Below are 24557 nucleotides of genomic sequence, written 5' to 3'. Positions count from 1 at the left end.
TGAACTATGAGCACTTTGTGTAGCCCCCTACACCACGTTTTTCCCAGACAAGTTGGTGCAACGGATTCAGGCGGACTTCTAACCTAAACCCATGGCACCCTTCCATGAGAGCAGTCCATCATTTTGCCAGCTTTCTTTGCTCACCATCACCTTTCGAAAGGGGAAAGTCTCAATCATTTGAACCCCAAATGCTATTTAAACTTTTACATACACCGTACCAAGGATCATCGCATGGATGAACAGCTATTTGTAGGGTTTTTCAGGACTAAGAAGGGAAGGTAGTGTAGAAAGACTCTGTCGATGTATAGTCCTATTCATTAAGCTCTGCTTTGTTCTGGCCAAGAAGCAGCCCCTGGAAAGCCTCAGGGCTCATTCCGTGGAGGCCAAGGCTGCTACTACTGCTTTAGCATGTGGAGTGTAAGTTCTTTACATCTGCCAGGCTGTGTGGTGGGCATCAATGCAACAGTCCAAAGCACTGCTACCATGACAGTCAGGTCGAAAGGGAAGACATTTGACCTATTTGGTCCTACAGGACTTTTTGGTCTGAGCCCACTCCACAGACTCTACGCTAAATCTGCAGTTCGAAGTATCAACCAGATGAAAAAGTTGATTACCTTCTTTAAAGCTCTTTCTGGTTGATACTCTATCTAACCTTAGTTAATCTGTTGTGCTGGGATGCTGAATGCTTGTGATATGGTATATCTAATGCTTTTTCTGTCTAATGTGTTGTGGTGCATGTTGTAGTGTCCTGCTGGAACTGTGCAAGCAGTGTAGAGATTTAAGGTGCTTTGTTGAGTTGCCCATCGTACAGTTACAAGCGAGTATTTGATGAATAATATTTAGTATATTACCTATCCATTTAGTTGAGGAAGGGTGTCGGGTATGTGTGTCAAGTAATACATCTATTTTGTGTGCTACAACATATCAAACTTCATTCTAATGAGTGTACTACATTCTATTATTACAGTACATATGTTATCCGTTCATGTGTCAATGTACCAGAGCAAACATCTCACATAAATAAAAGCTGTTTGTTGCTGAACAGCGTTAATCCCAGTTCAACTCCAAGTCGAGGGCACAGGCTTATTCCCGCTCTCACAGCTGCTACTGCAACAGGTCCTCTTTGCTGTTGAGGTCCTCCGGTAAGTCCAAATGGAAATCTAAGAAAAAATAATTTGAAGCTGGATTTGACCCCATCCCGTCACTGTCTGCCCTAATAGAAATCACGAGGCAATCAAGGTACCAAGCAATCTCGCTTCGAATTTCGGAGTGGATTCCTCATCTGTTGTGCCACAAATTTCCTAGGCCATTGGCAATGCTGCAGGAGGTTGAGGCCTTTAAAGAGCCGAAGCTGCATATTTTTCGTACTCTTCTGTCTTCATCTGGCACACCTTTGGGCCCCAAGGATTCGCAGAGGTCCCGAGTTGGATTACCACTGAAGGATCAATCCTCTGCACCATCTGTGTGGACTATCTTCGGTGCCAACTTCTATCCTGGCTCCGAGATCTGCACTGGTTCTTTTTCTGTTGACGCCCATGGCGATGTGGCCAGGTCCAGAGTCCGACCTATGGCCAAATCAGATTGGAGCCCATATGCCAATTTAGACAAAACACTTCCTCTTACAGGACCTTCCTAACAGAATTCATCACCTTTTTGGCTCGGATGATTATGGAGGAGATTTACTACCACACCATAATGAGGATTATGATATTTATATATGGTCCCTTGACACAGGGTTGATTTTACCCTTTGGATCAACAGCGGCAGAGAGTGTATTGTTTGCTATTGTGATTAAATATGCAGCTGAGATCCTAGGCCTACAGCTGGCTCCAGTTGAAGTCATACAACAAACGTCCTCACTGAGATGTTGCACCCTGGGACAGCCTCTTCTTAGCCCTTTTTTCCATTTAATAAATCCCTGACATGACACTCTTATGGGGTACTTGGGCAGAGATTTTTTCTTGCCCACCAGTGAACAGGCACGTGGCCAGGCACCATAGACCGGCGCAGGAAGACACAGGCTTTCTTACGCATCCTGAGAGTTTGGTGGTCCAAGCTTCCACCAGCAAAGCCAACCCCTAAGGGTTTCCCACAACCCCTCCAGACAGGGAGTTCAAAAAGATTGAGCCATTAGGGAAGCGGATGCTCTCTTCCACCAATTGCACAGAGGTAAGTCTGCCTCTTAGGACACTATATGCACGTCCTTTGGGTCTTGGCCAGCGAGATCTTGCCGGCGGTCTTAGAGGAGTTTTGAGCCTCTTCGGCTCAAACAATTGAAGACAGCCAGTATGCAGCAAAAATGTGTCATTCAGGCTAACCTACATACTACTGACTGCTTCAGGCATGTGGTGGGCCCACGTTTGGTGCTCCACTGTAATGGGTAGACATGATCCACAGCTTTTCTGGAGATGTACAGGCATCTGATGGATATACCATTTAATGGGCCTCACCTCTTTGGTGAAAATGCGGGGTTTGCCCTCAAAAACTTTAAAGAATGGAGTACCATAGTGCGTTCCATGGGTCTTTCAACTCCTGCATGACACCTTCCTCAGCAACCCCTACCCTTCTGAGGGTCCTACAGAGGGCTGGCATTTAGACACCGGCAAGCCCACCACCATTTCAGCAGTCATCCTCAGCCCTTTCATGGACAGGGAATACCCGACATCATGCTGGCTGTCAGGGCCACAACTCTATCCAGTCCTCTTCCCCTGAGACATCAACCTCCAAGGTGCTTTAGTTCGCCCTTAGAGGTGTACAACCACCTTGTGGGAGGCAGGATCAGATGTGTTCTTCTAGGGTGGCAGCCATTACGTCCAACAGATGGGTCCTCCAGATCAGCCAGCAGGGCTATGCCCTACCATTCCTTTCCGACGGGAAACAGCAATCACTACGCGGATTGTACCCCGCAATACCATTACATCGCATGTGTTACAAAGCATGTGATGTAACTACGCCTAGCCACTACTACGCATACCAATACATCGCCGATCCACTTCATTGTGAGGAAACTGGGGCTCTTCCGTTTCCTCACAACGACATGCACCGCCCCTCGAAGGTGAAACAGGGCGCAGGAACTGGGGGCAGAGACGGCGACGCTGGAGAGGAACCATGAGGAAAGAGAGGTAAGGGTGGGAGTAGTGTGGGTAGTGGTTTAGGGTAGTGTAGTGTTGTAGTGTTTTAGGGTTAGGGGTAGTGTAGGGGCGGGAGTAGTGCGGGTAGTGGTTTATGGTAGTGTTGTAGTGTCGTAGTGTTTTAGGGTTAGGGGTAGTGTAGGGGTGGGAGTAGTGTGGGTAGCGGTTTAGGGTAGTGTTGTAGTGTCATAGTGTTTTAGGGTTTAGGGTCGTGTAGTTGTGTTTGGGTAGTGTAGGGGGTTATGCTAGGGGTAGTGTAGGGGTGGGAGTAGTGTTGGTAGTGGATTAGGGTGGTGTTTTAGTTTTTGTGTAGTGGTTTAGGTTTAGTGTAGTGTTGTAGTGTTTGTGTAGTGTAGTGGTTTAGGGTAGTGTTGTAGTGTGTGTAGTGTTTTATGTTTTAGGGTAGTGTTAGTGTAGTGTTTTAGGGTTTAGGGTCGTGTTGTAGTGTATGTGAAGTGTAGTGTTTTAGGGTTATGTTGTAGTGTTTGTGTAGTGTTTTAGGGTAGTGTTGTAGTGTTTGTGTAGTGTTTTAGGTTTTAGGGTAGTGTTGTAGTGTTTATGTAGTGTAGTGATTTAGGGTTTAGGGTAGTGTTGTAGTGTTTGTCTAGTGTTTTAGGTTAGTGTTGTAGTGTTTGTCTAGTGTAGTGTTTTAGGGTTTAGGGTAGTGTTGTAGTGTAGTGTTTTATGTTTTAGGGTAGTGTTGTAGTGTTAGTGTAGTGTTTTAGGTTTTAGGGTAGTGTTGTAGTGTTTATGTAGTGTAGTGATTTAGGGTTTAGGGTAGTGTTGTAGTGTTTGTCTAGTGTTTTAGGTTAGTGTTGTAGTGTTTGTCTAGTGTAGTGTTTTAGGGTTTAGGGTAGTGTTGTAGTGTTTGTGTAGTGTAGTGTTTTAGGGTTTAGGGTAATGTTGAGTGTTTGTGTAGTGTTTTAGGTTTTAGGGTAGTGTTGTGTTTGTGTAGTGTAAGATCGGGGTTGTGCAGGGTAGTGTAGTGTTAATGTAAGGAGTAGTTATGCAGGGGCAGGGTAGAGTCACTTACCTTGCAAAATTTAACCACGAGTATAGCTTTACCACGCATGCCTTTGCGTTGTAATGGCATGCGTGGTAAAGGCATAGTCGTGGTAAAAGTTTGTGATGTAATGGCATGTCGTCGTCATTGACATCGCGTAGTAATACCCGCGTTGTAATGGCACGCGTGGTATTGGTATGTGATGTAATGACATACATTTCTTTCAGACCCATAACATTTCCCTCCCACATCAGGGAACTTTTCAAAGGAGGACCTATACATCTTACTGCAAGATGTGCAGGTTCAATTGCCTAAGGGGCCATCGAGAAGGTGCTGGCTTTAGTAGGGATGTATTGTTACTCCTGCTATTTCCTTGTGCTGAGCAAGGATGGAGGCCTTTGCTAAATGTTAGATCTTCACTCACTGATGAATGCCTTCCTGCAAAAGGACAAATTCAAAATGCTCACGTTGGCCCAAGTTCTATCTGCCCTGGGTCTCGGCGATGGGATGGTTGCTTTGAACCTGCAGGACATGTACTTTCATCCCATCCTGCAATCCTACAAACGTTACCTTCAGTTCAAGGTAAGTGGGGAGCATTTTTTGTTTGCCTTGCTCCCCTTCTGTGTTCTCCAACTATGGAGGCTGGGGCTACCAGTTTTCCCCTACCCAAATGACTGGTTGTAGAGGATGGGTCTGAAGAGGAAGAATCCGGAGCCTGTAACGTCGCCGCCGGCCAACCCATCCTTCCCGGGTCCGTCGGCGACACCTGCTCAGGTGCAAGAGTTTCTTGGTGCCATGCCCCAACTCTTTGGGCCGTCTGGACACCCTGGAGCGCCTTCGGCGCCCCACGGGCCCGACTGGCTGCCCATATGACGCCGGTGGCTCCGGCCCCGGTGCCGCAGGACCATCCAGGATCCGAACCCGGATCCAGGGCGGTCCCCGAACTCGGATTCCGGGCAACACCGGTTGACCTAATAACACCTCCACCGGTGTCAACCCCCCCTCCAGCACCAGCTCCGACGTTGTCTGGTGCTACCGCCGACGTCGTCCCCGGTTTGAGCCCTGAGCTGGATACGGTGCCGGAACGGCATCGCTCGATGCCGATTCCGACGCCGATGGGGGCTTTCTACCCCTACGTCCATCCTCCTTATTTTCAGCCAGTTTCACAGACCGGAGGAAGGGGAGGACTGGGAGGGGTCTGAGGACCCTCCCCCACAACAGTGTGGTTACGACCTGGACTGGACAGAGGATTTGGGGGATGACAGTGATCTAGACACCTCACCTGACCGTGGCATGCTGTAGCCTCCTTCCGTGGCTACGGAGGAGGGAGCAAGTTATGCAGTGATGTAGCGTAGGATGGCCGAAGCCCTCCACCTCGAACTCCCTACAGTGGCCATCAGGACTAACGTCCTGACTGAAGTGCTTCAGCTAGCGGCAACCTCTTCAGAGCCCTTGCTGCCTCCTAATGATGCACTGTCTGATGTTCTTTTGGGCACTTGATCCAGGCCCAAAACAGGGGCTCCTGTGGACAGGAATGTGGCCGGACGCCATCGCCCAGCTCCGGGGAAACTCCTCTTTCTCTCCCAACACCCCACTCCTGAGAGCTTGGTTGTTCCCAGAGCGCATTCACTTCCGGATAGGGAATTCAAGAAGCTGGAGCAGCTTGGCAAGAAGCTGTTTTCATCTGCAAGTTTAGGGCTGCGGTCGGTGAACACTGCATGCCTCTTGGGCCGTTACTCCCATTCTGTGTGGGACATGGTTGTGCAGGTGCTGCCCAACTGTCTGGAGGAGGCCCAGACAGTCCTCTCCCAGGCTATTGCAGCTGGGAAAGACGTGGCTTAGTTCACCATCTGTTGTGGGCGTGATACCGCCGACTCGCTAAGCATGGCAATTTCCACGACGGTGGCGCTTCGGCGCCATGCCTGGCTGAGAACAACTGGCTAACTGGGTGGATGTACAGAACACTCTGATGGACATGCCCTTCAATGGCATTCGCCTTTTTGGCAACAAAGAGGATAGTGCGTTGGAGCGCTTCACTGGCTACGGCCAAGTCATTGGGCCTGTCGGCCACCTCCGCCTTCTGCTTTTTGCTCCTTTCATGGCCATGGAAGGGATGCCCCAACACGTTCATTTCAGAGCCACAGGCCTACGCAGCAACAACCTCAGCGCGTCCGCGGACGTGGGAACCGCCGAAGCGGTTCTGGGGGCCAGCGGGCGGGTCAGTCCACCTCCACCCCCGCAGAATCCACTTCAAAGCCTTCCTAGTATGAACTTTCAGGCACATCAAATGCCAGTGGGCGGCAGAATACGCCATCATCTCCCCCACTGGCACAACATCTCCTCGGACAGGTGGGTGCTAAAAATAGTCTGAAGGGGCTACACCCTCTTCTTCGAGACTACCCCTCCACCCGTGCCACCTCATTACCACTGCGGAGATCAGAGGCCTCTGGTCTCCGGTGGAGTCCGTGCTCCACATCAACCTTTTGGAGCTTCTGGCGACCCGGCTTGTACTGAAGGCATTCCTTCCCTCTGTCCGGGCAAGAGTAGTGCAGGTGTTCACGGACAACACCACCGCTATGTGGTACTGCAACAAACAGGGCAGGTTGGGGTCGTGGACCCTATGTCAGGAGGCTCTGCGCCTCTGGACATGGCTGGAACATCAGGGCATTTCTCAGGTGGTTAAACACCTGGAAGGTTCCATGAACGCCAGGGCGAACAAACTGAGCCGCCGGTGCATGATGGATCACGAATGGTGTCGGAACTCGGACATGGCACAAGGTCTCTTTCAGCAGTGGGCAGAGCCTTGGTTAGATCTATTCGATAACGCGCAATGTCATTAGTTCTGTGCGTTGGAATTTCCAAGGGGGCACTCGCTCAGTTACGCTTTCCGTTGCGAGTGGAGTTGTGGTCTACTATACGCCTTTCCGCCTATACCACTTCTGCCCAGAGTGCTGAAGAAGATCAAGCACGACATGCCCAAGTCATTCTTGTGGCTTCAGATGGGGCTCGAAGAGTATGGTATCCCAAACTACTAAGCATGGCTATCGATCCCCCGATCCGACTGCCTCTTTGGAAGGATCTTCTGTTGCAGCAACAGTGGACGGTCCTCCACCCGAACCTGTCCAGCCTCCACCTCCTTGCGTGGAGTTTGTGCGGCGGGAGTTGACGTCCTTTGACCTGGCTCCTGAAGTTTGTAATGTTATCTTGGCAGCCAGGCGACCCTCCACTAAGACGGTATATGCCTGCAGGTGGAACACATTTGTGGCATGGTGCACAGCAAAGTCTGTGATTCCTCTTTCTGCCCCTCTTTCTGAGGTTCTTCTATTCCTCCTTTCTGTGGCCCAGCAGGGCTCTGCTCTGGGCACTATCAAGGGCTATCTCTTGGCCATTTCAGCCTTTTTACGGCTTCCAGATCAGCCTTCGCTTTTCAAGTCCCCTGTTGTAAATAGATTCTTAACCCCTTCGCTGCTAGGCCTTTCCTCTCCTCTGCTAAGCCTTTTTTTGGCGATTTGGGGTAGTGCGCGCTTAGGCCCCTGTAACTTTTTGACCACATAAGGTATCCACGCCAAATTTGCGTCCTTTTCTTCCAACTTCATGTGGATTCTAAAGGTGCCCAGGGTTTGTGGATTCCCTTGGAGGGGTCCCAGAAATTAACCAAAATACAGTGACTTTTTTGTTTTTTTCAGAAAAATGCGAAAAACGGGCTGCAAATTAAAGCCTCTGGGTTTTTCCCTGCAAATGTTATCAAAAAAGGGGTTGTGGGGCTGAAATCTCCATTTTCTCAGCTTTTAGGGAATGACAGACTTTTGTCAGAGAACCAACATTTTTCACACAGTTTTGGCATTTTTCTGGGACATAGCCTATTTTTGCTATTTTTAGTGCTTTCAACCTCCTTCCAGTTAATGGTAGAAATGAGTTTGAAAGCAATAATGGATCCTGGAAAGCTATACATTTTCGGAAATTAGACAACATTCTGAATTCAGAAAGGGGTCATTTGTCTAAATCCATGAAGGTTTCTTTATAGAAACTAACAGTTAAATATTGGAATAATTGAAAATTTGTTGAAAAATACAGCCTTTTGTCTCAACGTTTTCACCTATAACTTCTTGTAATTTTGACAGCTCTTGGAAAGCAATATACCGTTATATCAGTTAGACCTTCCTGGTTGTGGGTATATATAGGACTTCTAGTTTCACCAAGAACCCGACGAACCCAGATCCAAAAACTGTGCAGCAACTTGCAATGGTATTTTATTATTTACTGGGTATAGAGCACTTATTCTTGGAAAATGTATACATGGACAAATCTGTATGAAAGACATCTATGTATTTCTGAATTGGGTACAAATTATAGAGTTTAGAAACAGTATATATTTGCACATTTTCAAAATTAGGGAGTACTCATACTAGCATGAGAATTATTGGTCATTTTTGAAAAAGATTTTTTTTATACACAGTGTCTTTCATTGGGAAGGGAGCAATGCATGAAAACTCAATTGGTAATAACAGTTGATTTACCAATCTGAATTACCCCAAGTCTCCCGATAAAAACGGTACCTCACTTGTGTGGGTCGGCCTTGTGCCTGCGACAGGAAACGGCGCAAAATGCAACGTGGTCACACCTCAATTTTGCAGTTAAAAATTGACCCTTTTATGGCAAAGTGCCTAGCTGTAGTTTTTGTACCCTAGCTCTGCCGGCACCCAGGGAAACCTAGCAAACCTATAAATTTTTGAAAAGTAGACACCCTGGGGAATTCAGGATGGGGTGAATCGACTGCCTACCACCAGGTTCTGTTACCCAGAATCCCTTGCAAAGCTGAGAAATTGTAAAAAAAAACGCATTTTCCTCACATTTCTGTGGTGGAAAGTTCTGGAATCTGCGTGGATCAACAAATTTCCACCCACCCAGCGTTCCCCCGGGTCTCCCAAAAAAAATGGTACCTCACGTGCCTGGGTCTGCCTAGTGCCTGCGACAGGAAACAGCGCAAAACGCAACGTGGTCGCACGTCGATTTCGCAGTGAAATCGTGCCCTTTTTTGGCAAAGAGCCTACCTTTTGTTTTTGACCCCTAGCTCTTCAGGGACCTAGGGAAACTCAGCAAACCTATACATTTTTGAAAACTAGACACCCAGGGGAATTCAGGATGGGGCGACTCGACTGCCTACCACCAGGTTCTGTTACCCAGAATCCCTTGCAAAGCTAAGAAATTGTAAAAAAAAAACGCATTTTCCTCACATTTCTGTGGTGGAAAGTTCTGGAATCTGCGTGGATCAACAACTTTCCACCCACCCAGCTTCCCCTGGGTCTCCCGAAAAAAATGGTACCTCACTTGCCTGGGTCTGCCTAGTGGCTGCGACAGGAAACAGCGCAAAACGCAACATGGTCGCACCTCAATTTCGCAGTGAAATTGTGCCCTTTTTTGGCAAAGAGCCTACCTTTTGTTTTTTAACTCTAGCTCTGCCGGCACCTAGGGAAACCTAGCAAACCTATACATTTTTGAAAACTAGACACCCAGGGGAATTCAGGATGGGGTGACTCGACTGCCTACCACCAGGTTCTGTTACCCAGAATCCCTTGTCAAAACCACCAGCTTTTGCAAGAGGGGTTACCTGGGTTTTTGGCCCCGTGCTAGACGGTCATCTAGGGAAATCTACCAAACCCACACATTTCTGAAAAGTAGACACCCGGGGGCTTCCAAGGAGGTATGGCTTGCGTGGATCCTCCAAAGTTCCTTTACCCAGAATCCCTTGCAAATCTCGATTGTAGCTGAAAAAAATCAGATTTTCACACATTTTTGTGTGGGAAAGCGTGGCATCACTGGGCTCACACAAATTTCCTCCCACCCAGCGTTCCCCAAGGTCTCCCGATAAAAATGGTACCTCACTTGCGTGGGTAGGCATAGTGGCTGCAACAGGAAAAGGTCCAAATCGTACGGTGGAGACTTAAAAATTACCTTTAGCAAAACTACCTTGATTTTTGGGGGGGGGGGCACCTGAGTTTTTGGCCCGGGGCTCGGCGGCCATCTTTGGAAACTACCAAACCCAAACAGTTCTGAAAACTAGACACCCGGGGGAGTCCAGGGAGGTATGGCATGCATGGGTCCCCCAAGGTTTGCCTACCCAGAATTCCCTGGAAACCTTAAAAAATCACTTTTCCAAACTTTTTTGCGTGGGATCTCCGTGCCGGCAAAAATGTACTACAGCCCAGTGTTCCCCTTGTTCTCCCGAGTAAAATGATACCTCACTTGTGTGGGTGCCCCAAAGCAGAACAGGCTAAAAATGAATTTTTAAAAAATTGTAGTGTTTGGGATTCACAAATTAAGCACCTCACCTTAGTCACAGGCCTTTGGCCCACCCACACAAATGAGGTATCATTTTACTCGGGAGAACAAGGGGAACGCGGGGTGGTAGGTCATTTGTGCCGGCACGGAGATCCCACGCAAAAACGTTTGGAAAAGTGATTATTACCTAAATTTAAGGTTTGCAAGGAATTCTGAGTAGGAAAACATTGGGGGACCCACGCATGCCATACCTCCCTGGACTCCCCGGGTGTCTAGTTTTCAGAACTGTTTGGTTTTGGTAGTTTCACAAGTTTGCCGCCGAGCCCCGGGCCAAAAACTCAGGTCCCCCCCCAAAAAGAAGGTAGTTTTGCTATAGGTTATTTTAAATTCTCCACCGTACGATTTGGGCCTTTTCCTGTTGCAGCCACTATGCCTACCCACGCAAGTGAGGTACCATTTTTTCCGGGAGACCTGGGTGAACTCGGGGTGGGTGGAAATTTGTTGATCCACGCAGATTCCAGAACTTTCCACCACAGAAATGTGAGGAAAATGCGTTTTTTTGTCAATTTTGTACGGTTTGCAAGGGATTCTGGGTAACAGAACCTGGTGGGAGGCAGTCGTGTCACCCCATCCTGAATTCCCCTGAATGTCTAGTTTTCAAAAATGTACAGGTTTGCTAGGTTTCCCTATGTGGCAGCTGCGCTAGGGCCCAAAATCCACTGGTAGGCATATTGGTAAAAACAAATCCGTGCCTAGTCGGCTTTCTGCTGCCCTGGGGGGGAAGATTTCGGGGCTGGGGTTGCCCCGATATGCCCCCAAGGGGGGGCAGAAACATTGTGGCTATATTTTTTGGGGGGAGGGGGCATTGGTATGCCCATTCTGGGCAGCCCCCACCCCCACACATAAAAAAGCCAGCGTAATCGTTGGCATCAAGTGGGCTTTTTGCCCCCCCGGGGGGGCAGATTCCGGGCTACTGCCCCCATCCTCCCTCCAGGGGGGGTAGAAAGGGTGTCATTGTTGTGGGTGGGGGTTGGGGGCATTGGCATGCCCATTTTGGGCAGCCTCCAACCTAAGACAAATGTGCCCAAAAGTCCAGTGTGTCTGGTGGATTTTTTGCCCCCCCAGGGGGGGGGGCTCCCCGGGAGGGGCAGGAAGGCTGTCATTTTAGCGGTGGAGGGGGTGGGCATGGGCATGCCAGTTTTGGGCAGCCCCACCCTAAGGCTCATTTTAGTTTCAGTTTGTGTTCAATGCTGATTGTCATTGAACAGAAACCAGGGAGGGGGCCTCGGGAGCTGGGGAAGCTCTTCCCCAGCTCCCAAGGTCAGAGGGGTGAAAAGGAAATCCCTCTGCTGTCTGCAGCAGAGGGATTTCGTGCCCCTGGCCTCATGACGGAATGGTTCCGTCATCAGCACAGGAGCACCGATGCTCATGACGGAACCATTCCGTCATGAGCATGGAAGGGGTTAAAAGGCATTACTTATCTTTTCCCTCCTGTTCCTTTCATAATGCCTCAGTGGGACTTGAACCTGGTTCTGACATATTTGATGTGTGCTCCCTTTGAGCCACTTCACAACTGTCCTCTTCGTCTTGTTACTTTGAAAACAGCAGTCCTGGTGGCCATCACCTCTGCCAGAAGAGTGAGTGTGCTCCAACCTCTTTCTTCTAAACCTCCTTTTCTCTCTGTCCATCCAGACAAAGTTTTTCTATGGACTCGTACTTCTTTTCTTCCAAAGGTTGTCACTGCCTTTCACATCGGTCAGACAATCACTTTGCCCACCTTCGTTCCACCTCCACATCCCGAGGAAGAGACTCCACTGTCTGGACCCAAAACATGCGCTCTCATTCTACCTGAACCGCACACAACAGTTCCGGGTGGATGACCAGCTCTTTGTTGGCTATGTGGGCGCCAAGAAAGGTCGGGACGTGCACAAACGGACCATCTCTCATGGGTTGTTCTGTGCATAAAGGCTTGTTATTCTTTGGCTAAAAGGAGCCTCGGGTGGGGTTGCGCGCCCATTCTACCAGGGCGACGGCAGCCACTACTGCTTTTGCTGCTGCATGACATCTGTCAGGCAGCTACGTGGGCCTTGCTGCACACATTTACCAAGCATTACTGCCCCGACAGCCAAGTCCGGAGAGACGGCTTCTTTGGCCGTTCTGTTCTCCAGAACTTTCCGGTGTGATCTTGGTTTGCAGACCCACCAGCAGGGCTGATATTGCTGGGGTATCTATTCTAAGGTAAGGAATATATCACTACGTGTTTCTTTCAGATGCACAAGTTACTTACCTTCGGTAATGATATACCTGTAAGAAACATTAGTAATGATAGATTCCTTATCGTCTCACCCATCCTCCCCGTTCTGCGAACTGATTTCTAGGGTTGAGGTTATCCCTTTCAGGGCCCTAGTTTCAAGGCACCAGTGGTCTGTTTCTGGCAAGGCTCCGCCTTCCTGGCGTGGGAAGTCATGTACAGAACTGACGTCAGAGCGCGTGGGCGCATCTAAGTAGCTTCAGCAACGTCCTCTCGGCGACAATGATGCCAACAACGCACGCGGAGCCGCAAGACAATGCCTACCAATGCGCAGGAGTACTGCTGACAAAAAACTTTCCGGATCCTGTTTGACGCTTGGGGGTAATTCTAAGGTATGGAATCTATCACTACTAATGTTTCTTACAGATATATCATTACCAAAGGTAAGTAACTTGTGCGTATGAGTGCATATGATAGTGTTGTATTGATGAGTGACTGCATGTATGAGTTACTGTTTGGGTGAATGAGTAGATGTGTGTGTGTGTGTAGACCTAGGAATCACTGAGCGGTTATGTCCTTACTGCTATTGGTCTGTCGATGGTTTCAATATTGGTATTTTAGAGTGGGTGTATAAAAGGTCTTATTAGGGTGTGAGGAGGTGCATCAGATTATCACATGGATGATGTCATCAGTGATGTCATTTAAGATGTCATGAGTGATGTCATCAGTGATGTCACTGACCATGTCATGAGTGATGTAATATGTGACGTCATCAGCAGTGCAGTGCATAACGCGGGCGCGAGTTATAGTTATCTCTATTAACTATAACGGCTGAATTTCTCTGGTTTTGTATGAATGAAATGTCCAACTAACTATAACGTCCCTGAAACCTGTGGTTTCGTCAGTGAATTTCTAAGGTTTTTTAAATACTAATGTCTAACTATAACGTGACTGAAACCTATGTTTTTTTCAGTGAATTTCAAAGGTTTTTTAAATGCTAATATCTAACTTGAACGCCCCTAAAACCTATGTTTTTTTCAGTGAATTTCAAAGGTTTTTTAAATGCTCATTTCTATGTATTACATAGCCAGCGCATTTGCAGAGTGGTGGAAAAAGGTGAGCGTGGCGTCCAAACACCTTTCAGCAATCCCACCGTATGGGATTTAGTGGAGGTAACAGGAGGGATAGTTAGCCCCCAACGTCAACCTTGGGGGCCAACTACCCCTTTTATTACCTCCAGTAAGTCCCACACAGCAGGATTGCTAACTTGTTATATCAGGCCGCCACCTCCCTGCACCACTGTGCAAAGGCGCCCCCTGGCACATTATTAGTTGGGGGGATTAAGTCCCCTTGAGTCTTGAGGGTCCCTCCAGTAAGTGCCACAAAGCATTTGCAGAGTGTTGTAGGGAGGGGGCGGGGCCTCCTGCGAGTTTTTAATTTTTTTAATTCTTATTTTCTGGGAGGTGAGCATTTTCTTTTTCTTTTTTTTAATTAAAAAACAAACGGGAATGGGGCCGCGTGGCCCCCCTTCCCTGGCCCACTATTGGGCCCGGGGACCCCATCCCCTGGGGCCTGGCCTAGTTTTAAAAAATGTTTTATTTATATTAGAGAGGAGGGGCGCATGGACCCCTCCCCTGGGCCTTTTCTGGCCCTAGGTGACCCCATCCCCCGGGGCTTGGCCTCGTTTTTTATTTTTATTTTGCGAGGACCTTTGCATTGGGGACCATGGGGGAAGCTCCAATGCCCCCACGGTCCTGCAGGCTTCCTGCCTCATGTGGGAGCCGGCATTGCTTTTGAGCATGGTGAGCTGCTAACATGCAGCTCCCCTTGCTCAAAAGCAATCTGCTTTGCTTCATTGAAGCGAGCGCAGGTTTTCCTGCTCTCGCTTCAATCAAGCAAAGCAGGGTTTGCTATGGCAAACAGCAATGTCCCGGGGGTAGGCACCCCGGGACATTGCAGGAGCAGGCCCTGGGGGTGGCGGTCCGTACGGCCTTCAACGGCTCCTGGAGGGGGGCTGCATTGTCCCCCTCCCCATATTTGCAAAGCCCCCAGGGAGGTAGTGGTCCCCGGGGCATGTGGGGGGGCTCTTCCCCCCCCCACATATCATTTTAAATTTAAAAAAGAGCCCCGGGCACGTGGCGGTCCTCGGGTCAGTGTGGGGGGATTGGGACGCCCCCCATGCATTTTTTTTCAGGCCCCGGGGAGGTGGAAGTCCCCGGGGCTGCGGGGGGCACAGTGCCCCCCGCATACATTCAAATTAGCCCTGGAGAGGTGGCGGTCCCCGGCGCTGCAAATTATTTGGTGAGTTTCCCCGGGACCTGGAGCTTTCAAAACCAAAGCACAGGAGTTCTTTTTTTATTTCCACTTCTGGATTTGCAACCTCAGCGCGAATTTGGCCGAATTTTTCTTTAATGCTTTTTTTGGCCTGGGGGGCCTTGTGGGACCTCCTGAGCAGGCCTAGGGCGTCCCACAAGGCCAGGGCCCCCGCTTGATGAATCACCCCGAAACTTTCAACACACAAACTGAGCGGTCCAACCCTGTTTTTCGGAAAAGTTCACGAAGATTTGTCAAACGGCACCAAAGATATTTGCAAATCAAAAAACGTTTTTCCTATAGTAACTAGGTCCTAACTATAAGTACCTACTGACGGCTGCCTGTAAGTAATAAATATATATATATATAGATAGATATATGTATATATATGTACTTATATGTATGTGTATATATATATATATATATATATATATATGTATTTGTATATGTATGTGTGTGTATATATATATATATGTGTGCATCTATATATATGTATGTGTATATGTGTGTATATTTATGTATGTGTGTGTGTATATGTGTATATATATATATATATGTTCCAAAACACACAGTCCTCGCTCCCGGGACTGTTCCGCAATTAAGGGCACTCTCAGCACTTTCACGTAGTTTTCATTGCCATAATTTATTACAGCGCTACACAATCGTATCAACAAACGCGTTTCGGCGTTGCCGCCTTCATCAGGGTCGATAGATACAAAATTTCAAATGCTTTAAATAAAGTTACAACGTGGTATTCACACACGTGATTAAAATAAACATAAAAGAAGGCACAGTCAATTTACTACATTACTGTGGTGGCCATCATGTAATGTCAAAAAGGCGCTTGGTCCTGTTACCATTTCAATTCATCACATCATGTGGAATGCATAGATGACATTTCATTATTCAATCACAGCATTAGTATACAATGTACATTTGATTCTGCATGCTATCATAGCCAAATCTCAAATTTCAAATTAATTTTGCCCTGAATGGGCTTTTCCTGTTCTCTTCACGGGATATATCACCTAAACACTTCTTTCTGACTTTGTGGCCTTAGAGGAAGTGCCAACGGTTTTGCGTTTCACTTCTATTATGTTGCCCTGATTGGGCTGAAACGGGAAAACTAATGTTCTCATCGAGGGTGTGGGATATGCAGGGAAATAAGATTTAATTTGGACCAGTAGCTGTCCTACCCAATGTGTGCCCACATCTCTTCTTCATTGTTCAGGCCTACCGGATTCTTTGTCTGCAACATTATTATATACCGTGATTCGAGGGTTCTTAATTTCTTGACCCAGTCTCCCCCGCGTTCTGTCCTTGTCAATTGATCTAGGATAAAGAATGAAAGCAGATTGCTGTTGCTTTTGTGCATTTTCTCATAATGTCGGGCCACAGGATAGCTCTGATCCTTGGTGTTAATCGCTCTCATATGTTCCAAGACCCTCAGTTTTGTCTGTTTCGTTGTGCTGCCCACTTATTTTTTTACCACACAGACACACCAGACAGTACACGGTAAACTCTGAGTTGCAGTTCAAGAGTTTAGAGATTATGATCTTATTCATTTTGCCTGTTACCTCGAACTCCTTGACTTTGCTAGAGTTCCTACAGGCCTTACATTTCATGCACGGATAGAATCCAAATGCCGGGGCCTTCTTCTTACATTTGGGGTCATAATGACTGTTGACCAGATGGTCTCTCAGGGAATTCCCCTTTCTATAGGTGACTAATGGGTAATCTGATATCAGTTTCCCTACTATATTGTCAGACTGCAATATGTTCCAATTCTTCTTCAAAATCTGGAACAGTTCTGGAGACTTCTCTGTGAAGTTGGTTATCAGTCTCACCTTCATATCTTTGGTTTTTGTTCTGTCTACTAGCAATTCATTTCTGGTCACAATGTTACTCCTTCGTTCTGCCTCATTCAGGACCTCCTTACAGTATCCCCTTTTTAAGAATCTTTTCCTAGACTCTGTTCTACCTTTCACAAATTCCTCTTCAGTGGAGCAGCTCCGCTTGATTCGCAGGAACTCCCCCAAGGGAAAGTTGTTGACTACACTCCGTGGGTGGCAGCTTCCTGCATGCAGGATTGAATTACCTGCCGTTGGCTTCCTATACGGGGATGTCTCAATGCTACCTTCATGGGCATATACTCTCAAGTCCAGGTAGTATACCTCTTTCTTGCTGATGTTACTGGTAAATTTAAGGTTTTGTTCATTTCATTAAGTATCCTGATATACTCCTCAGCCTCACTTTCAGTGCCGCGCCACACGATGAATAAATCGTCAATGTAGCGCGTCCACAGCGCTATTTTCTCCACCCATTTGTTATTGGTACCCGCCCAGGCCACGTGCTCCTCCCACCAGCCCACGAATAGATTCGCGTAGCTGGGGGCGAAGCATGTGCCCATTGCGGTCCCCTGCCGTTGTAAATAGAGCTGTCCTGAGAATAGAATTTTTTTATTTTTTAAGCAATATTCCGTCAATTCAATCAGCATGCAATTATGTGTCCTGTATTTTAATGCTCTTCTGTCCAGAAAATATCTCATCGCTTTCAAGCCATCTTCATGCCTTATCGAGGTGTATAGGCTGGTAATGTCTAGTGTTATCAGGACAAAGTCATCCTCCCATGCCACACCTTGTATTATTCTCAAAAAATCTTTCGTGTCCCGTAGATACGAACTCAGATCCCGTACCAATGGTGCAATGAAATTGTCAATATATATAGAGGTTTTCTCCAAAAGGCTGTCCTTCGCCGACACAATAGGTCGTTCAGGTGGCCAGATTTTACTTTTATGGACTTTGGGCAAGTGATAAAAAGTAGCCAGTTGTGGATGCTCACATTTCAAATTGTCCCAGTCCTTCACATCCATTATACCCTTATCTTTCCATTCTAAAATAAGGGTATGGAAGTTCAGTACACTTTCATTAAAATTAATTTGAAATTTGAGATTTGGCTATGATAGCATGCAGAATCAAATGTACATTGTATACTAATGTTGTGATTGAATAATGAAATGTCATCTATGCATTCCACATGATATGATGAATTGAAATGGTAATTTTGTATCTATCGTCATTGACGAAGGCCGCAACGCCGAAACGCGTTTGTTGATACGATTGTGTAGCGCTGTAATAAATTATGGCAATGAAAACTACGTGAAAGTGCTGAGAGTGCCCTTAATTGCGGAACGGTCCCGGGAGCAAGGACTGTGTGTTTGGAATATTGACTCACCCCACTGTGCGGTAAGGAGGCACCCGAGGCAAAGATGAGCGACGGTTGGTGGAAAGGTGAAACTGAATTCAATTTACCGTCTGCCCCACCGGTAGATGTCATCAGTGATGTCATGAGTGATGTCATTGACCATGTCATGAGTGATGTAATATGTGACGTCATCAGCAGTGCAATGCGGGCGCGCGAGTTATAGTTAGCTGAACTAACTATAACAGGGGAATTTCAATGGTTTTGTATGAGTGAAATATCCAGCTAAATATAACGTGTGAAACCTATGGTTTTTTCTGTGAATTTCTAAGGCTTTTTAAATGCTAATTCCTAACTATAAAGTGTGTGAAACCTATGGTTTTTTCAGTGAATTTGCAAGGTTTTTTAAATGATAATTTTTAAATGTATTAATTATTATATTTCTTTCTTTTTATACTAATTTCCTACATTTTTATTATAAATATTTATATTTATTTTATTTTTTAAGTTATATTTCATATTCTTAATGTAAAATAATAACAAAACTAAATTCAAAAATATTTCTTTTATTAATTAATTTTTTTCTTCAAATATATTAAAATGAAATTCTATATAATTCCTTTTTCATTGTTTTTTTTGGGGGGATAATCGTACCGTACGCGTACCGTGATCGCACCGTCCTTTGTACTGCTAATCGTACTGTGCGCGTACCCGCGCACACTTCACAAATACGCTTAAGCCCCCCCCCCCCGTCTGCTGTATAGAACCTTATCTGAGTTGAAGTGGTGAGTTTGAAGCAGTCCATATAATAAGGCCTACTTTACTACATGCATATTTGGGTACTGACTGGATGATAAGAGTTCTGCAAGCAGTGTCAAGCTGACTGTGTAACTGCTTCACTTTTAGAACAGTGTATAGATAAGCACATACTGCTGTATGGTTCACTACAATACTGAAACAGTAGTGTGTGAGTGTTTGGTGAAAGTGTAACGATATAGACAGGGAAATTGAAGGTATAAAAGGCAAGTTTGCAGGTACATAGAAGACTACAAGCATAGTCTATAGGGGTTTAAAGAAGTCCATGGCCTAAGGCCCACTTTGCTCCATGAGTACTTGGGTACTGCCTAATGATTACAATTCTCCAAGAAGAGTGTCTGGCTGAATGTATAGCAGCTTCACTTTTCGAACAGTGTATAGATAAACACATACTGCTGTATGGCTCACTACAATACTAAAATAGCAGTAGCAGAATGTTTGGAGGAAGTGTAAAGATACAGACTGGGCAATTGAAAGTTTAAAAGTCAAGTTTACAGATGCATAGAAAAGTGCATTTATTATCTATAGGTGTTTGAAGCAGTCCATGCCCTTAGGCCTACTTTGCTGCATGACTACTTGGGTAATGATTATAGTTGTCCAAGGAGAGTGTCAAGCAGAATGTATAACTGCTTCACTTTTAAAACAGTGTATAGGTAAACACATACTGCTGTATGGCTCACTACAATACTAAAATAGCAGTAGCAGAATGTTTGGAGGAAGTGTAAAGATACAGACTGGGCAATTAAAAGTTTAAAGGCCAAGTTTGCAGGTGCATTGAAAAGGGCATTTATTATTTATTAATCTTCCCAACGCCCCAAGCGCCAGCACACCTTTCCGAGGTTAGGTTTATGATTTACAAATACTAGAATTTTTTTAATTAAGAAGTATAATATTAACACTTATTAATCCTTTTTTGTTTCTTCTAATGATAACGATGTTTGTTTTTCATGTCTTCTATTTAGATGTTTTTAATCATAAAAATGCAAAGAACACAGTTTACAGAGTAACACTTTTTAAACTCTCCAACGTATGTAGATAATAATACCTTATACGTGTTACGATCGAAATCGAAACCTATACAGCTTCACAGTTTGTAACCTTTCCAAACATGTGCAGAAGAAAAACAGTTAAAACGTGAGCACGTGTAAACTGCAAAACGTGCCATCTAAATAGGCGGACCCACAGCTTCCTTACGTAGACTACTAAACAACCAAAAACTATATAAACCACACCTACTGTGCAATTAGTTTCATTTTCGCGAGTTATTTCTGAGTCGCCAATCTATGTTGCAGGTTCCATTTTCTAGCATCGGATTCTCTTTTTGCGTCAACAAACATATTCCGGAGTTGTAAGTTGTTTCAATATGGCATAGGCATAGTACTTAGTTATAATTTGTGGCTATTTGTCAATATTTAAACATTTATATCTAGAAAAAAATGTTATTGCATTTTTTCGCTTTCTCTCTGTAACATCAGCAGCTTGTTTTTAGAAACAGATAGATTATAACAAACATTGCTCCTTTTCTGGCTCCTTTCACCTTATATATAGTGACTTTTTTATTATTATAATATTGACACTGTACTTAGCTTTAGAGGTGTTAGTGACCCGTCGACGTAAACCCTAAACATTTACAATCAACGTCACCATCTTCCACTTATTATTGTGTTTTCCCCTAGAGATCACATACTGTTAATATATATATTATAACATTAACAGTCTTGGTGATCCTAGTGAAGTTCACGATCCGTCGTCACAAAGAGTAACCATAAGTAAGCAACGATTCCGGCTTGCGGTTTTCAGTCTATTTTTCTCTTTTGATCATGTGCTGTGAAAATATATACATATTATTCTCACCGTCATGATCTCAGAGGAGTTTATGACCCGTCACCACGAAGATCAAACTTATTCACCTCCTGGAGAAAAGAAGTTCAGTATATAATTACCGCTCGAAAGTATTTCATTATGGATGTTCTGTTAAATTCATAACTTTATTTTCCTTTTCTTTTTACTGTAACAATGATATCAATCGTTATATTATAATAGATTTTCCTATTGCTACAGAAGAGGAATGGGAGATTTTTCAGCGCCATCTATAATATAACTTTCAAATATTAAAACGTTCTTGATCGGATATTTTTTTCAAGAAACATATTTTTCGAAACAGCAGAACAAAAAAATATGGCTATCATGCATACTTTGTTACTTTCAATATTTAATAAACTCTACATTTCTGAATGTTATTTTCCAATTTCTATTCTTATTTGCGGTTCCTATTCACCTTCTCCCTAAAGAATATATAGGACCTGTACTTTATATTATAAGAGTACCATCCTATATATTCTTTAGAGAGTATGTGATTTATTAGCGGAACAGTCTGCAACTTCTAAGCACTACGACAGCACGTTCCTGAATTGTACAGAATACAAATTTGAAAAATAATAATGCATGCATTTCTATGTAATATGAAATCATTTGTATTTAACTGTTTTTTACTTGTTCTCTTGATTTGAGATATTGTAGTGCGGGAGTGTTTGTTGTAGCACTTCTATTCTACTTTATCTAAAAGTAACTGATGCCCTCTTACATCATCAAGAATGTGGGGCAACACTTTTACAAACTTTAGCACAAAAAAGAAGTATATAGCCACACTTAACTGATATTTTATGAAATTCAATTTTTAATTGTCACCCCTTTCATATATACAGCGACAGTTTCTGAAGAAAGTTCATTTGTATTTGCTTAATAAAAACTGTTTCAAACCTAGACTGAATTTTTTGCTGCGCAACCACAACCACCCATCAGTAAAGTAAACACCATATTATAAGTAAATAGTACTCCTAAGAAGTATGTCACCCACAAACTTGATTAAAAAAAACAGCGCAAGACTCTGTCATTTTTCGGCCATGATTTATACACCACACGACAATTATATAAATGGCCCTTGAAACATATAAAAAAAATTGTTTCCCTCATAATGCCTATTCATCACCTTGTGGGCACTGTACAGAGTTAATAGTGTTCCTAACCTGCCCTCTACTACTTTCTTTCCCCATACTCCTTTGGAAAATGCATCACAATATCACTGACAACAGTGAACCGTTCCCACCCAATAAGGAGCAAACTTGTGCTCGGAACACTTTAGCCAATAAAATGTCCATGTTGTTCCACAGACGTGCAAGGAATGACTGCCAAACCTTCTACTTTTAATACTTCATAGCCAATGAACATTAAGCTTCGTAAAGTCCAGCTTGGAGCACGTTACCCTAATACTCCCCGAGCAGGAAGGAATCCCTAACAAAACTTTTCCACTGACTTCTTGTACGACTAACGGTTCCTATGAAAAAAATATAAATCTCCAGCACAGTAACTATTTCAATTAGCAACATATTGTGGTGAACTTCTAACCTCTGTGCTCACGCAAGTGTTCCATGAACTGTTACTATGGTAACAGGCAGAAAGGTACTGGCTGTACAAAAACCGTTATATTTACCCTGGATCCTCTACAAGACAGAAAGGAAAGCAAAGTAAAACAAAACACTGTACCACATTTACAACCCCCTTGCGCCACTTGCGCATCCACGGCCCCCCACCCTAAAAAAAAGTGTGTGCAGCTCAAATCCGGGAACAACCACCCCCGGAGATTTCTGTATTGTGTGACACGGGCTCGGTGGCCCTCCGCCTGGTGCCCTCGAGAGCCCTGGACACCGCCACGCCCAGAACCGGTTCCTGCAGTGTCCCAGGGTGCCTAGCCCCTGAATACTGCTGTTTGCTATGAGAAGGCGGAAGTCTTGCGGCGCCCGCCCTCCCATAGTAAACTTAGTTTGAACTTTGAAAGACATAACAGTGAAATCTGTTCTCACTTTCAAAATCCAAACAAGATTGCATTTCCACATACAACTTAGCATCTCCCCATGTGTAAAAGCAATGCCGGTGTTCTATAGAGGAGTGGACCCCAATGAGCTGTGTACCCCTTTCACTCAGCGCATGTGTAATAATGATGCGCCTGCGCACAATACGCCCACCACGCCCACCATCCGTCCATGTACCCCTAATGTTTCTCATTTCATTTTCGCATGCTCTATTTGAACATGACGGTCACGAGGACTTTGGCGGGACTGTGGGGGCATTGTACGCTCTGTCTTTTTTGTAGATAGGGTCACATGTGTAGTGACGTATGTACTGGATGGGTGTGGGTGTATACCAGCCATAAGGGATTTCTTAGTTCCAGGTCTAGTTGTCAGATCAGCACACACACCCCCTCATGGCTCGTATACACCCACACCACACCCATCCAGTGCATTTGTCACTACACACGTGACCCTATGTATAAAAAAGATGAAAAGCACGTGTTGTACGCCATTTTAGAGTTGTTCCCAAACTACCGAACAAGGGGCCCACTACTACATGCGTGGCGCTTTTCGTCACTGAGTTAGTGGTGCCCAAAGCACTGAGTGGGTGAAGAACCTGCGATGTTGATGATGGGAGCACGAGTATGTCGTTAGCCATAGAGATATCAAGACTCGGCACCATATATGAGACTTCTTTGTTGGAGATCGGGACTACATCATGTAGAAGGTGTCTTTTCCACGAAAAGGTGAGCAGTGAGGCTTGACTATAATCAGAGGGAGTCAGGGTTGTAGCAGACTAGATACAAAAATGCGACTTAGCGTTTTAGATGAACGCCCTCCTATACAGTGTATTAATTTACATGTATAATTTTTTTTCCCAATAGCAGGAACGTTTTTATAATCGCTGAAATGTCCGGAATATTACCAATACAAACAGTTCATAGAAATGCGTGATGTTATCTAACTCCAAATTAATATAGTAACAATTACCAAACATAACATCTTTTATTATCTTTTAGATGTAGAGGTTCAGGATGGATTATGTCCGGCACGTGGTGAAAAACACCGGAGACACAAAGGTGAGCTGCGAGTATTGTTTTCCATCACTCTCTTATTTCCTCTCTCGTTTCATAAACAAATTACACACAATGTTAACTTCCTTTTTATCTTTCAGGTTGTGTTTTACAAATTGACTTCACCCCCCCAAAAGAAACTTAGAAAGCTCTAAGTTCGTGTATTCTGCGATGATGCGTGGGCATTTTTACAAGGACTGAGAAGCCTGTTTTGACACGTAGTGCTCCCTGTTTGAATGACGGCAATGGCACAAGGTGAGCAAAGAAGCTTGTTTCCGAAAGAACGACAAGTTATCTGTGAAAGGAGAGAATGTGTAGTATGCAGCAGGCGCGCAACACCCATTGGGCTAACGGGGCTTCAGCTAGGATGAGATAGCTTCCTGGGCCCACACACAGTCGCACCGAGTACTTCACAGGTCTGTTAGAGCCCTTTTGCTTGTTAATGAGGCTTTGATGTCCCCTCCCGCTTACAGCCCCTGCAGCTCCACTCTGCTTTTTCCTTGAAGTTAAGCGCCCCCCCCCGCGAATTTTTTTTCTAGCCCCCCCGATATTTTTTACTGTGGTTGCGCCTCTGGCTTCAGGCACCTCCCCTCCACCCCCTGTCGTGTGTGTCTCTCCCACGTTTTAATGTCCTTTTTTCTC

General features: G+C 45.3%; 1 protein-coding gene across 6 annotated transcripts in view; it reads left to right on the top strand.

The window, feature by feature from the left end:
• ACBD4 (acyl-CoA binding domain containing 4) overlaps positions 1–24557 on the top strand; it is a 454150-nt gene that overhangs the window by 306755 nt on the left and 122838 nt on the right. For 3 of the 6 annotated variants that reach the window (XR_013594976.1, XR_013594975.1, XR_013594977.1), the window contains 2 exons: positions 23862–23921; positions 24017–24170. The exons of the other annotated variants lie outside the window; for them this stretch is intronic. The gene's annotated coding sequence lies outside the window, so the exon portion shown is untranslated. The remainder of the gene's footprint in view (positions 1–23861; positions 23922–24016; positions 24171–24557) is intronic. 6 annotated transcript variants of the gene reach the window in all.

Source organism: Lissotriton helveticus, chromosome 5_1 (assembly GCF_964261635.1).
Source record: "Lissotriton helveticus chromosome 5_1, aLisHel1.1, whole genome shotgun sequence".
NCBI classification, from domain to species: domain Eukaryota; kingdom Metazoa; phylum Chordata; class Amphibia; order Caudata; family Salamandridae; genus Lissotriton; species Lissotriton helveticus.
The sequence above is the reverse complement of the archived record's forward strand: the minus strand, read 5'-3'. Positions and strand labels throughout refer to the sequence as shown.